We start from the raw sequence: 15,656 nt of genomic DNA, 5'->3' as shown, positions 1-15,656 counted from the left end.
TGAATGGGATTCTTTCATCCTAAGTGCAGGACTCTGCACTTGTCCCTGATGAACCTCATCAGATTTATTTTGGTCTAATCCTACAATTTGTCTAGGTCATTCTGTATCCTATCCCTACCCTCCAGCATATCTACCACATCCCCCATCTTAGTGTCATCTGCAAACTGGTTGAGGGTGCAATCCACCCCATCCTTCAGATCATTAATGAAGATGTTGAACAGAACCAGAAGAAATAACGTGGAAGAAAACATAAATAATTACTGATAAAGTTTACAGATGACACACAAATTTGGGGGTGTGGTAAATAATGAAAAGGATAGGTCATCGATACAGATGACAAATTCAGCATAACTGATCATGTAATAAACAGGACACAAGCAAATTATGAATTCATATGGCCAAATCTAAATATATACATGTGCGGACAAAGAATGTAGGCCATACTTAAACAATGGGGTACTCTATCCTGGGAAGTAATGACTATGAAAAAGATTTGGAGGTCCTGGTGGATATTCAGCTGAACATGAGCTCCCAGTGTGATCCTGTGGCCAAAAGAAGTAATGTGAGCCTAGGATACATAAATAGAGGAATCTCAAATAGGAGTAGAGAGGTTATTTGACCTCTCCATTTGGCACTGGTGTGGCTGCTGCTGGAATACTGTTTCCAGTTCTGGTGCCCACAACTCAAGAAGGATGTTAATAAATTATAGAGAGTTCATAGAAGAGCCACAAGAATGATTAGAGGATTAGATAATATGCCTTGAAGTGATCTAAGGAAAAAGTACAAAAACACTCAAGACTCAAGTAATTCAATCTATTTAGCTGAACAAAGAAAAAGTTAAGGGATGACTTTGTTATATTATAAGTATCTACCCAAGGAATAAATATTTAATAATGGCTCTTCAGTCTAGCAGAGAAAGGTATAACACAGTTTAGTGACTGGAAGTTAAGAGGACAAATTCAGATGGAAATAAGACATAATTATTTAACAGTGAAGGTAGTTAACCATTGGAACAATTTACCAAGAGTTGTGGTAGATTCTGTATCATTGACAATTTTTAGATCAAGATTGGATATTTTCCTAAAAGATCTGCTCTCAGAATTATTTTTGGGAAGTTCTATGTCATGTGTTATACAGGAGGTCGGACTAGGTGATCACAATGGTTCTTTCTGACCTTGATATCTATGATGATCTATCATGAAGCATTTTGTTTTGATGATGTTAAAATGTTTCATGTCAAAGCATGATGATATTATATATAATATATTATATTAAAATATAATATAAATATTATACAATAAATATTATATTAAATATAATGATATAAAAGTCTAAACAAAATAAAAAAGTCAAAATGAAATACTCTATTTTGATTTCACATTGTTTCAAAATTTTCCAGACAAAAATTGAAACTGATAAATTGCCCGAAAACATTGATTTTGACAAAAAGACATTTTCCGATGGAAAAATATTCCTTCTAAACGTTGTTGACCACTCTAATACTTATGTTCTGTGATGATATATCAAATGTTTGTATAATTCGTCAGGGATCTGATGTTGTTCAGAGGTTTACATAGATTCATAGGTATACTGATAGGTTAACAATTTTGCTACCTGAAGTGTAATTCAAATTATTTTTCAAGACTAGTGTGCACATTAAAATCAATAGGACTGGAAGGAGTTAGGAAAGAAATGTATTAACTTTATCTACAATATATACACTGCTTTGAGTCATAATAGCATAGGTAACTACTCTTCTCCTTTGTAAAGTCTAGTAATATAAAATAAAAGAACTCAACAATAGAACTGTGGAAAACTATCTGTTTTTATTTGGTAGTTTTCCATTTGATCTGGCTAATTTGGGGTAGAAGTCTTACGAGTGCAGAGGGCCATCATGAGGCCTAGACACTTCTTAAGCCCTAAATTTCACTATTGGTCAAGGATCAAATTCTGGCATTTCCAGCCTGTGAACATAATTTTTTATTAGAAATTTTTAGAAATGAGAAAATATCAAAATTGACCTTTTATTAGAAAATATTAGAATCAACCTTAGGGCAATATGCAAAAATATTCACATATTTTCTGTTATCACATTTTTTTTAAGTTTTACAGAGAAATTGTGCAAGTTTGTGGAGAAATGATTTTTTCATGATGATATGGCAGGTTTTTGGGATGTGTAAATTAGCATTTACTTTTATGCAAAGTGTGAACAATTGTAGCTAAAATCATTTCATTTTACACTGAACTAAGTTATAAAGATATAGTACATATGTACTGGCTAGTTTAGATAGATGTCTATAGGAAAACTCCTCAGCTAGTGTAATTCAGCATAACTCAGTTTACCCCAGCTGTGGATCTGGCTCTCATCTATAGGAAAGACTCGTTTCCAAGTTAGAGGCATTTCTGTGACTATTTCCTCAAAACACTGGCACAGGTGTAACTGTGACTACATGTAGTGCAAGACAGTGGAGAAGCGAGCTCTGTATGCTTTCAGGTTAAAAGCATTTCTGGTTTTGACAGTATGTGTTCCAGCTAAGCATGCTGTGTTAACCCACAAAAACAATCTTCATCACAACACAGGTTACTGAAGAGGAAGAGGAAATGGTTTGATCTGCAGTTTAGTATTCGAGCCTCATTCACTGGTTTGATAGTACCCGGCGTTATAACTGTGATAATTTCATTTTTGTGGCAAACTTATAAGAAGCTGGGAAATAAGCTTCCCCGGTCATGTTGCACTTTTAAAGCTTTGATCATGTTACACTTCCAGAATCTGCACTACAACAAATTATCCCAACAAATTTCTGTGTTGCCATGATAACCACAGTTAAATTGTGCAAAGGGAAATCAAGAGAAATGCAAATACAATTTACACGAGTGAAAGGCCCACAATTATGGCTAAATATCTGTTTGTGTTGAGGGCATTATATACAAATGAAACAAGAGATACTTGGGGCAGATTGTTACGCATTCAAATCTATTCTAACTTTTCCATAATTGTAATCCTTTTTTTTTTTTTTTTTTTTTAACATATTTAAGAATTTTAGACTAGGCAAGGAGAATGTTTGTGTTCTCGTGTGTCTGGAGAATGATGCTTAGAGGAGAAAATGTCTCCCGCTTCACTTTAAAGATGTTGGTTTAAGTGGGATTTAGTGGTCACAGTTTGGAAGAGTTGCTAGAACCTGCTTTATTTTCTTCTGTTAGTAGACTTTATTGTTGTTGCCTGGGCAAAGAGGTAAAGGAAGTGTATAAATCAGCATTTATTAATGAATATTCCTGTCTGACATCCATGACAAGGAAACACAAAGTTCTGCCCACTCACTGCTTCCCATGGGGCTTCCAACAGTGAAGCAGAGTGTCTGCCACAGAGTCACTGAAGATGTGCATTAGAGGGGAAAAAAGCAATTTTGAAGCATCTCAGAGAATGTTGAGTGCAAAAAGAGATTTTCTCTATGATCAGGATACATTTAAAATTTCCTCTCTGTGAAGCCAGTTGCCACTGTGATTAACCTATTATACCTGCAATGTTTAGAATTTTGACATACTTGTCTTAGAAGTAAACACCTCATTTACTTCTGGGCTTCCCAAGTGCATTGCTAAAAGTATTAACACGGTGGGCCAAATCTTCTAGTTCTTTTTCAGGCAAAGAACCTACTGAAGACATTGGACCATACTCTGCTCAGCATACACTAGTGAAAATCCAGAATCAGCTGGCATCATTGAAAGGCTAATGATAGTCGGCCTAAATCAGTATTGCAAGATTTGATGCAACATTGCTAGAGAATGGTATTTTGGATGCAATCCAATCCTTCTGACTTCCATTAACCTTCACTGAACATCAGATTACTCTGCTGGAAAAAACAAAATGCCACTTTAATGAAAGTCATAGTAGTTAAGTAAAACTGCACTCATGCTGTTGAGCATAGCAGCCTGAAAGTTCAAATATTAAGAAACCCTTCTACAACTGTATTTTCTCTTCAATGTATTAGGAGACGTTTTAATTTCAACTGGCACTTCTGTTACCTCAGCCGATGCTGTCAGCAGCCATCTTGCTGAAAGGTACCAATTTGTGACACTGTCATTTGAAGGCCTGTAATAACCCAGTACACCTGCGAACACCTTAATCTCCCTTTTGTAACTGAGATGCACTGACAGTAAAGAAATATGGACGAGACTTGCTTGCAGCCCACACATATGTCAGAGAAAGAAGCTATATAATAAAAATCTGCACAGAATTTATAATGAAACAGAAAATGACAGGTGGGACTGAGGTCCAGAAAATTTCGTTGTGTAGGAGATGCCGCTTCCCCTCTAATCTTAATGGATCTATGTTTCTCTCATATATTTTTAGGGAACAGTCATTGTAGCCTTCTGACTCAGTGCTTTAAGAAAGACAAAAGAATCCCACCCCTCCTTAGTTTAACCCTAAGATGGGAGCAAGAATCACCACAGTAAGTCATCTGTTTATACTCCCAGATACATTTGGTGTCTGTCAATTATATGAAAACAAACTAATAATAAAGACTCTGCTAGTACCTTTGAGACAGAGAATTCCAAATATCGATTGTCCTCTGAGGAATAAAAAAGCCTAACCATATAATTAAAATGTTTTAATCTACATCTTGTGATGCAGCACAGCAGTGTCACAATGAGTGTCTGGTTGCATCCTTTTCAGATTGTCTTTTCAAACACTAATTTTGGCTCCTCAAAGGATTTAATTATAGAAATCATTTTCTAAACCTCTGTAGAGTCCTTTTGGAGCCCTAAGAATGACACCCTAATAAATGTGACATCTGAAAGAATGGGAGAGGATCAAGGAGACATTAATATGGTGGAACCATGTAATCAGCAAAATACAGCCATCTCACTAACAAGACCATATAGGAAATTACTTTAAACTTGCCATATTAAAAAATTTTAGAAATCAAAATGGGCCCGATCCAAGCCCCTTCTATGGCCCCTTTTGCAGTACACCACATGCTACCTGGGAATCTTCTTCAACTTTGACCCTACTGCTCCCTCCAGTAGAGAGTGTAGCTTGACTGAAACAGAGCATCTGGCTCCATGTCTGTTAGACTATGTCTACACTGCATGCTTCTCTTGGTGATGTGTACTCAGGTAGGAATACCACCTTACACAGCTCTCTACTCTCTATTCACCCAAGTGGTGCCTTCCTGCCTACGGTGCTACTTTTAGCCATGTGGTGTCACAATGCCTCCCCGCTGTTTGAGCCTTTCCCTGCCACAGGCAAAGACTCCAGCAGTGGAGAAAAGCTCTAGGAAGGGGAAAGCAGCAAAAGGCTCTGGCAGTAGGGAGCTGCTAATGCCTTTCAACGCTGCTGCCATGCCAGAGCCTTTCACTGACGTGTAGCTGCACACCTCGATGTGAACCCAGTTTGCTTTTCACTGCAGCATGAAGCTACACATACCCTACACACAGCCAAAGGTGATGAACAGTGTAGACATAGCCTAGGGGCATATCTACATAGTAGCCCTGGGTGTGAGTTGCAGCTTGTGTTGATGTACCCATGCTATCTGTGTTCTAGCTAGCTCATTGGAAATAGCCATGAGGCCATTGCAACATGGGCTGTGCAAGCTGCCTAATCCCCGGGGTTCGTATTTGCTTTTGGCAACCCATGCTGAAGCCTGTGCCGTGGCGTCCTCTCTTCTGTTTTTAGTGAGTTTGTTCAAATACAGCTAGCACAAATACATCTACTTGAGGTGCAGATCCCCACCCCCGGCTGCAGTGTAGACATACCCTATGTGAAAAGTAGACACGTTTCAGAATCGACTAACAGCAGTGAAGCAAAAAAAAGTATAGCAGATTCTGAATCAGCTCAATCAACATCAAACATCTATCGGCAGCTCCTAAAGAATGGTCACCTTCTTAGAGGATAAAGCTGATAATAATGAAAACATAAGACACCATTTCAATATATGATTCCTGTATCTTCCTGAAGTTCTAGGAAAAGCCAAGTATAAATAACTGTTTTTGTCAGTGGATCCCAATCCTCTGTCTACATAGTATGCTGGTTGTTTATACCTCATTGATAGCAGGAGCATACTAAGGCTATATGCCAATGGCAAACCCCATGGGCCTGACTGTGATCACACACGAGTAGGCACTGTTGACAGTGGAGTTACTCCAGATTTATACTTGTGCAAGTCAGATCAGAATCTGCACTACAGTGGCTAGTGTCCCCATATGGAAAAGTGTTCTGAAAATGTACCGCATGCACCTTTAAAGTTGTGATAAAGCATTTGCATTTGTCCAGTGCTCTGCATAGATAACACCTTTTAACACTGCAATGCCGAGCCAGCGGTACTTGCTTACTTGTTTTTGGAAAATGCCATTATTGATTTGTTATGATGGAGTGGCTAATTGGGTCATATGGAACATGCTTACTGCCTGCTGCCACGGAAGAGTGCTTTACTGTTCCTTGTACTCCTTTAAAGCAGGCAGGGGAATTTTAAGTTACACCTCCCCTTGCATTACATAATAGGCCAGATCCCACATCCTGCTGTGGCTGCTTTCTGCCACCCTGATTTTGCAAAGAAGCTGAAAAGCCCACAGCTTGAGCCACCTAAGGATTCCCTCTGAATGGGGAAATCCTTACATAGCATCAAGTTGCTGAAGTGGCTGCTAGATCAGTCCATCCGTGGATGTAGTGTGTGGTGCAGGGACTGTTGCCTGAGGTAAGGTGGAATACCTTTGCTCCTGGGGTCCTGCACAGTTCCAATAGGGCCTGATTCTGCTGTCATCCTAGTTTCTCATCTGTGTAATTGCACTGACTCCAGTGGCGTTACTCCTGATTTACCCTGGTATCAGACTCAATCCCACTGACTTCCATGGGAGTTGAGCCAGCTAAAGCCAGTGTTGTACTGAGTCCGCACAGAATACCAAACTGGTGTAAGTTACACTCATTTTGCACACCCATTGAATGCCAGATTGTTCTAGGTGACACTACTTTGCTATTTACATCCATTTTCTGATCATTCTCACTTACACCGATGGCCAAATCATGCTATCAGTTGTATGAGGACAACCTCGGTTGAAGTCAGTGAGAGATTCATAGGTTGCCAATATCTAATTTATATTGCTGTTTATGTCATCAATAGAGCTGGTCGGAAAGCAGAATTTCCATTCCGCCGGAAATTCTGACATTTTGAAATGTGATTTCATTTGGAATGGGAACAAAAAGTCCAAATTTCCCACAAGACAAGTTTGGTGAGGTGTAATGTCTTTTATTGGACCAACGTCTGTTGATGAAAGAGACAAGCTTTTACATTTACACAGAGCCCTTCTTCAGGTCTTGTAACTATCAAAATGTTTTGTTTCAATAAGGTAAAAACATTTTGTTTTGTTAACAAAGAAAAAAATAGAATATCATAATATCTCATTAAAATTAATATTTAATACAATATAAAGGGTGAAAAAATGAAACTATAAAGTCAAAACAAAACATTTGACATTATCAAAATGAAATGAGAGTGTAGAACATTTAGTTGAAATTGATGCATTCCCACAAAACATTTCAATTTTGATGAAAAACTCTTCCATCAAAAAATTTTAGACCAGCTCTAGTCACCAGCTTTGAATCTAAGTTTAAAGGAACATAAGCTGATGTAACTTACAGGCGGAGGAAAAGTTCCTGGAAAAATAGATGCAAGAAAATTATTGTTGCCTAGAGAAATAATGTGAACTTCATTGGCAAACATTAACCAACAAAATCTTTACATTTGTTTTCACTTTCACATATGTGTAGGAATTTAGATTTGTTGCATCAATTTCATCAAGACACAATAGGCAGGACTAGAAGACTTGCAGTCAGTCTCTTCATTTATGTGATTAGAGCAGTCACACCACTAACAAAGGTTTTAGGTGCTCATTTAGTATAAGATACTTAGAAATCTTTTTCTCCATAATATAATGCCTGAGGTCCATGAAGCACTGAAGGGCAATAATAATAAAAACAATAATAATTAAAAAGCTTGGCATTGCAAGTACTGATATCAGGCATAGCTGACTTGACAACATGCATTTGGACAAGTGCCCAGACCATGGACTACATGTCAGTCACGGTCTACTGGGTACCATTTCCTAATACCCATATCCCCCTCCTAGCAAAATGCTGCCCAGAAATGAGCATTTCTCAATTTCTTCCTTTGGCCACTCAACATTTTTGGGCCAGTTCCCAGGCCCAGGGGTGTGTGTGTGTGTGTGTGTGTGTGTGTGTGTGTGTGTGTGTGTGTGTGTGTGTGTGTGTGTGTGTGTGTGTGAGTGTGTGAGAGTGTGTGTGAGTGAGTGAAATTGTCATGTCTGATAATGAATCCAAAATAGCTAAATTGAAAGTAAAGGCAGAGTTAAGCCAATCAGATGTTTTTTCGTTATTAGATGCTTTCTTGAGGATGGCAGAAATATTAAGGCCTTAACTGACTGAAAGGTTCTGTGGTTATTTCAGTCATTCTAACAGCACATGGTACTTCTAAGCAAACTTTAGAAGTACAACAATCTTCTAGAACTGAAACTTATATTGGAGGAGCCCATTTGTTTGAATTCCCCATATTACACTGTGGAGAGCTCCCAATTACCAAAAGAAACGTAAAGAGTATAGTGATTAAACATCAGGATGCGATTTAGCAAAAGGTATTTGTTTGAACTCGGAACAATGAATTCTTATGAAATAGTTTCACTGCCTATGTAAGCCTTTTGAATTGATAACCAGAGAAATTAACCTTGGCAGTGCATCCCTTTGTCAAGTTCTCCTACTTAGACTAACTTTAAAAACTGAACTCTTAAAAGAATGAAACTATTTTATTATGACAATGTGCTGCTGGGTGTGGAAAATGAGCTTAGACCAACTAAGACTGAGCGATTAAAATTAATACTCTCTACTTTTCCAGGCCACAGTTCAAACTCTTTAAATGTTCTGGATTAATATGAGATGGAGCACTGCGAAAGTGTTCTGTTAACTTTCTTGAGAAAGGCATTTGGCAAAGGACCCAGATCCTGTGCAGAGACTAGGTAGTTCAGCTGTGGCTGAGATGATAGATATCCTCAAAAGCTTTAGATCTCATCTTCTCTGATACCCAGGAATTGAAAAACAATGAGGCAGATTCTCAGCGGGACTGACTTCAGTGGAGCTATGATAATTTACATCAGCTAAGGATCTGCTCCAGCCTGGCCAGTTTTAACTGCATTAATGTTTAAAGTGCCAGATTTTTATACTCTTGCTCATGCTGACTACTCATGGAGTAAAGTATTGTTCTGTTTGAGTAAGTGTATCAGATATCTGATATCTGAGCTACAAATATCTGAATTGCCCCAGTGACTTTCAGAAAAAAAATTGTTTAGAGATGATTTGTTGACCAAATTCTGCCCTTCTATACATGCATCCATGCAGTCAATGGACCAACTTCTGCCCTTCGTTACACTGGTGTAACTCTAGAGTAAGAACTTAATTGACGTCAGCAGAGTTACTCCAGACACACACCAGTACAACCAAACACTATTGGGTGTCCTGTACATATTATCTGAGGGCAGAATTTGACCCACTGACTTTATGTGTGTGTTAATTGTGTGCTATGTAACAAGCCTACATTTATTGTAAGCTCAAAGCTGGTATCGAGGCTGCTTCTTCTGCATCGTTTAGTGATACGCTTATCTGTTTCTTTTTATAAATCATGTTCCAGCTAAAGCTGTGCAGAATGCCATCTTTTAAAAAACCAAATCACATAGAATACCTGACCAGCAGTTTCTAATTACAAATAAATTATTCCTAGTTCCTTTGGGACAGATTTTATCTGGTCTTTGCACAGTAAACAATGGGGACAGTGGTATATAAGAACTGCTGAATTGGATCAGATCAGTGGTACATCTGCTCTGGTTCCCTTCTCACCAAAAGAGCCCAATACCAGATGTTTTAGAGAAAGGTACAAGAAACTCTTCAATGACAGTTATGGGATATCCTGCACTCAGGGAAAGTTTCTTATAGCCCTGAAACAAGAGAGATTCTATCCCTTCCAAAGCTTTCTTATTTTTTAATATAATTATGACTTGGGATATCCTTGTTATTCATATATATATATATAATCCATTTTTAACACCTTGCTGAACTCTTGATCTCAAGATACCTTGTGACAATGAGTTCTACAACTAATTGTGTGTTGTGTAAAAAGTATTTCCTTTTGTCCACTTTGAATTTGCCATCCCTCAATTATAATTCATGTCCCCATGTTCTTGCATCGGGAGACAGATAATAGAAGTTCCCAATCTACCTGCCCTAGACCATTCCTTATTTGGTATATTCCTCCCTCCTTGCTTAGCCCACAAAACAGGCAGGTACAATTACAGTCAAAAGGCTCATGAAAGCACTGGGATTATTCCCTCTATGCTCCCTCACAGGCACTGAGACCTTCACAGGGAGTAGAGAGGAAGCAGATCCATGGAACCACAGAAGGAGTAAACTGCACCAGAGGGAGCATAAGCTGCCCCACATAAGTGGGTGTGTCAATGAGCATGCTTTTCCCCTCTGTGCTGGTGAGCTCCAGGAGGTGGCTTCATACCAAAGTACCACGGCGCTTCCAGGCTTTAACTGAAACTCCTTTGTGTTTGTGATATGGTAGCGAGTTTGTTTCCCTGCAAGATGCTAACAGCTCTGTCTAGGGGCAGCCCTTGTGTATGCAGATGAACAGTTATTTAAGTGGAATGATGGATGGGGTAGTATGTGAGGGAGAAGGAGGAGATCCTTCGATAACACATAGGCAACTTAAATCTCTACCATCCATTCCTTTTTTTTTTTTTTTAAAGCAATAGTTTCCTTGTGTCACACACTGAATGAGTCAATCAAACCTGCTTATGCATCCATTCCTTCTTCCAGATCCCCATTGCTCATTGCCCAGGCAGTGCATTCCTTTTCGGTGTTCATGTCCTCTTTTTGTGAGAGTCTTTGTTCTCCTTTACTATATGTGTGTTTATAGCTTATCCTTACATTGCTACAAGCTTGAGCCAGGACTTCATCTGTTCTTGCTCAGTGTACTGTAGATACAGTTATCTGTCTGATGAAGGATATGTTTGAATGAACACAATGCAGACTGATTATTCTGTCTGTGCGTCACAATCCTCCTGTAATGCAATATTGTGGCTGGTTTTACTCTGCTTTTTCATATAATTTGGTAGTAGCAGCACTGCTTTACTAATGTGATTCTTCAAGCGTGGGTGGGACAGTGCTCTAATGAATGCTTTTGAAATCAACAGCTTCATACCAACCCTCCTTTCTTCTTACTAGTCATACTAATCCTTCTTTTTCTCTAAGTAAGGGAACAAGGGGATTTTTATGTGTATTTTGTGACTATCTTCTTATTTACACCTTTCTTGCACCAGCATAAGTCCATTGACTTTAGTGGAGTTACCCTGATTTACACTGACTGAAGGATGAGGAGAATCAGATCCATACATGTTTGGCAATAGTGAACCACCCATTGGTAGTTTCTCTGGTTTATAGTTATTTATTTCTCTCCCCTTTAAACCCACATTTTTCTAGGCTCTTTTAAAACAGTGAATATAGCATTTCTGAAAGGTGATGATCTGACAGTTCTCCAGAGTACAGTCTTCTACTTACTGGGCCTCCACAACTGCTACATACAAGAAGCAATGTAAATTTCCTTACACAACAGCAGAAATGTTCAGGGCTTTACTTACCCCCATGTCTAAGGATTAGACAAATGGTAGTTCAGTTTTCAAGATCATTTAATTCTTGGCCTTTCTGCTGAGGAAAGGTGCAATCGGTACTGGGTTTACAACGGTGCCAATGGTGCCATCAGGCCAGGCTCACACTTGGAAGGGGCCCATTATGGTTGCCAGGCAGAAGCACTAGAAGCTCCCTAGAAGCAGGGAGGCCACTGATGACTGGTCCATGGCCCTGCTCCCCCCATGGTCCTGCCCACACTCCACCCCGAGGCCTTTCCTGCTACTCATTGCTCTCCGCCCTCTTCTTCCCCATCGTTTGCCCTTAAGGCAGGAAAAAGGTGATTGGGCCACTGCCATCTGAGCCCCCTGTTCCAGCAACCCTGTTGCCAGGTGTCTGGTTTTCGACTGGAAAGTCCGGTTGAAAAGCAGACCTGGCAGTGTCACTAAAAGTCCAGTTACAGGAGTAACCCCAATCAGCCTTCCCGCCAGGAGGACAGGAAGAGCAGTTACTGCTGCCTGGAGGAGCTACAGCTCAGCTGCAGAGAGAGAGAAGTGGCTCCTAAGGGCCCGGCTTCAGCAGAGAGCAGTAGGTACTGGCTCCGTGCCACTCCAGGGTGGATCCTCTGTCACCCCTCTGCCCTACTGTGCTTGCCCCGGACCTCTGCCTTGATCTGGGGACCAATCTCCTGCCCCTCTCTGCCCTTGCCCCAGCTCCTCCTCGCTCCGGAGACCAACCCCTCCTCCCATCAAAGACTGCTTCTGTGTTGAACTCCTGTCTTCTACAATTGTCCCCATGGGGGCCCACAGATATGTCTGGAGCCAGGCCACAAAAGGTTAATCCGGCCCTGGTGCCAATTCCTGGGTACAGATTGTTGCAGAGGAATGGTGCCAATCACTGCCAGTCATGGTTATTTTGTGATATATATATATAGCTGTCCACTAGGAGCAGGGCAGACATTTCCACTAGTTCACATAGCCCAGTAAACAACCATGATATAATTGCTATATATGATCACTTCTGAACTGGGCCAGCTACAGTGAAGCCTCCACGTTCCATTATCAGCCATTCAGTCCCTCCTATTATTAAATTTTTCACATTCAAAGGCTGACTATTTGGAGGTCCTTGCAGGTTAAAATGACCTGCCAGTCATTAAACCACTAATTAGTGCCATGCTGACTTGTGTTCCTCCAGCAAAATAGTGATTTCATAACGTCAGCCATCCTGCATTGACTAAAGTTTTGATGTAATTTTTGGCAGTATCCTCTTCCGACAGTAATGCTTCCTAGAATAACATGACAGTTTGATAATTTTCTACAATTATCCAGGTATTTTAATTCTTGACCAGCTCGGGAGGTGTTGTGCAATCCTGAAATGCCAGCACCAACCCCATGCTCCAGATAAGTCCCACTTACTTCTTTCAAAATAGATCTTCGATTAGACTTAAGTGGTACCATCCCTTTGCACAGCAGTGAATTTCAGTTTGGGTGCACATGGCTGGATTAGCACTTTGTAATGTGTTCTGAGTAAAGGGCAGTTTGTAGTTGCTCTATTCCAAGAGAGTCACAAATCAGTCCCTTTTTCTGCCTTGCTCCATTGGTGGTATAAGCTTAAGCCAACCCTTTTCCTGGTCAAATTTACATGCCTCTCCAGGTCAGCTCAGCAATGCTAGCCTGCAAGGGGGAGGGGGAGTCGTGTGTGTGTGCACGCACACAGAAGACTCTACCTATGTGTGTGCATGCAGAAGACTCTATCTACTCCTCACCCCTGTCCACCCACCTGCTTGGGACAGGGAGTAGCCATCTGGAATCACACGCTTTACTCTTTGTGGGGTAGCCTGGGCAGGGTAGTCCTGAAGGTTTCTATATTGCTTTGTTTTCACGTTATAAATTAATAAAACATCTGAATCGATAAATATTAACAACACATATTTCCATGGCAGCTCAGTGCTTGCTACAAAAAATTAAAAACAAATGAAAGAACATCCCGCAGTGGGGAGCTTTGCTGGAGATAAATCTACTGCTGCTCATGCCAAAAGAACAGATTGCCTCAAATCGAAACAACATAAAAAACAGTCCCGACTTAAACAAAACAAAACAAAACAAAACAAATATGCCCTGATCATTCTTTGGAACCAGTGACGACACTTTGATGACCCTGCAATGTGTACTGGAAATTGAGGCGGCGATACCCAATGAGAATGAGTTTACTGGGGCTGGTGTCAGTGACTTGCTGTATTTGAAGCCCACACCATCCCCTGATGCTCAGAATGGCATTGCCAGCTATCCCCAGATTAATGGGGCAGGCTGGTTTTCCCACAGGTCTTCGTGTAGCTTGCAGGACAAATCAAAAAGCACATTTTAATGATATTCCATCCTGATGCAGTATCACAGCACAATGGCATTTTGTCCCTATAGAATAGCTTTGGCATGGCATGATAACGTCATCACTGCTCATTTAACATCATGTCATCACATATAGTTGTGAATGTCGTGGACAGGAGGATGTTGGGTTTGGAGTTCTCAAAGACTAACCTCATGGGAAGAGCCTCTAGAACTTGATGCTAGCCCTGGCCATTAGTAAATAATGGAAAGATTTTGATTAACTTTACCTTAGCTATGCAATGTAATAATTACTCAACAATTCTAAGGTTCTTCAGATCAACTGAGTCACGCAGTTTGTTCTCAAACACTTCACAGTTTTTCATGTCTGTGGGTGCATAACCTTTATGCACAAATGAACTTGAGACGTCACCCAGATTACACTCAACTTTCAACATGAAACAATTGTTTCTGTTGTTCTAGTGCTATAACCAATATTCTGCCATTAAGATTACTTGGTATTAAACTGTATGCACATTGCATTAAAAAACCTTTTATGGCTGAGTGCCTTACTTGTGTACAGTGTGCTTTGCATATTAGCCTCTCCCCTGTGTATATTATTGTTTTTAAGGATGTACTTTCAAGCCTGTAACTTTCTGACTAAGGAAAAACTGTAACACAATGATTAGGGAGTGCTCTTTGGCCTGTGTGTACTGGTGCTGAGCTGCTGGGCAATTTATACAGTACATTCTTAAGCATGGGGTACAGATTTTGTCATGCATAATTTAATCTATTACCGTTAAAATGTAAGTTAGACCTCATGTCCTCTGAAGCAGGAAACCAGTAATTTAATTTAAAATTAATTTGCTATGAAAGCAGAAAGACATTTGAAAGGACCAGTACAAACTTGACATTCTGAGAACATTTGTACGAAAAGTAAATTACTTAACCAACCACTTTCTTTTTCTCCAGTGTTATTACAGATCGCTATGGTTTGAATAAGATATTTTTCTCCTCACACCTCTTCTGCTGCCTCCTGCAGTGAGGTAGCTGTGAAATCAAGGAGAGTGGGCTATGACATGGGTGGGAACGGGGGACAGAGAAATTTGTTTAAAACACTATTGTCAAAATCCAGTTACACTTGTAATTTTTTCTCAGCATGAAAGTCCCACTTTACGTGTTTCAGCACAAGTCTTTGAAATCAGCCTGAGCTTTATTAATAGTTTAGTAGAAGTAGCAATAATGACATAAAGTATGGTAATACTTTGTTAAGCTACTGGAGTTACAGGCTAGATTCTCAGCTGGCGTAAATCAGTGGAGCTATTTTAATTTATACATACCTAGTCTTACAAATGTAGGGCCCAATCCTAAAAACACAAACAACCAGGCATAATTCTTAGTACTGTAAGTAATATAGACTTCAGCAACAGTAATCATCACACCTGCTAATGAGTGTCAGAATTTAATGGCACTACTTAGCACTAGGCCTTGTAGTAACTCTTGGCAAAGTACGACATTCAATGTCATTCAGAATTAGGGCTCTGATTCAGCAGTCCATCCCTATTCAGCAAAGTACCTGAGTGTTTGCGTCACTTTAAGCATGTGGTTAAGTCCCATTGATTTTACTGAGGTTTCAAAATGTACTTAAATGC

General features: G+C 39.9%; 1 protein-coding gene across 13 annotated transcripts in view; it reads left to right on the top strand.

Annotated features, from left to right (window-relative positions):
• LOC137149266 (sodium channel protein type 5 subunit alpha-like) overlaps positions 1 to 15,656 on the top strand; it is a 319,903-nt gene that overhangs the window by 202,543 nt on the left and 101,704 nt on the right. The gene's annotated exons all lie outside the window — the stretch shown is intronic.

The sequence above is a fragment of the Emydura macquarii genome, unplaced genomic scaffold (genome assembly GCF_026122565.2).
Source record: "Emydura macquarii macquarii isolate MOO-44397 ecotype Brisbane River unplaced genomic scaffold, CSIRO-AGI_Emac_v2 contig_719, whole genome shotgun sequence".
NCBI classification, from domain to species: Eukaryota; Metazoa; Chordata; order Testudines; family Chelidae; genus Emydura; species Emydura macquarii.
Note: the sequence above shows the minus strand (reverse complement) of the source record. Positions and strands in the feature narration are given on the sequence as shown.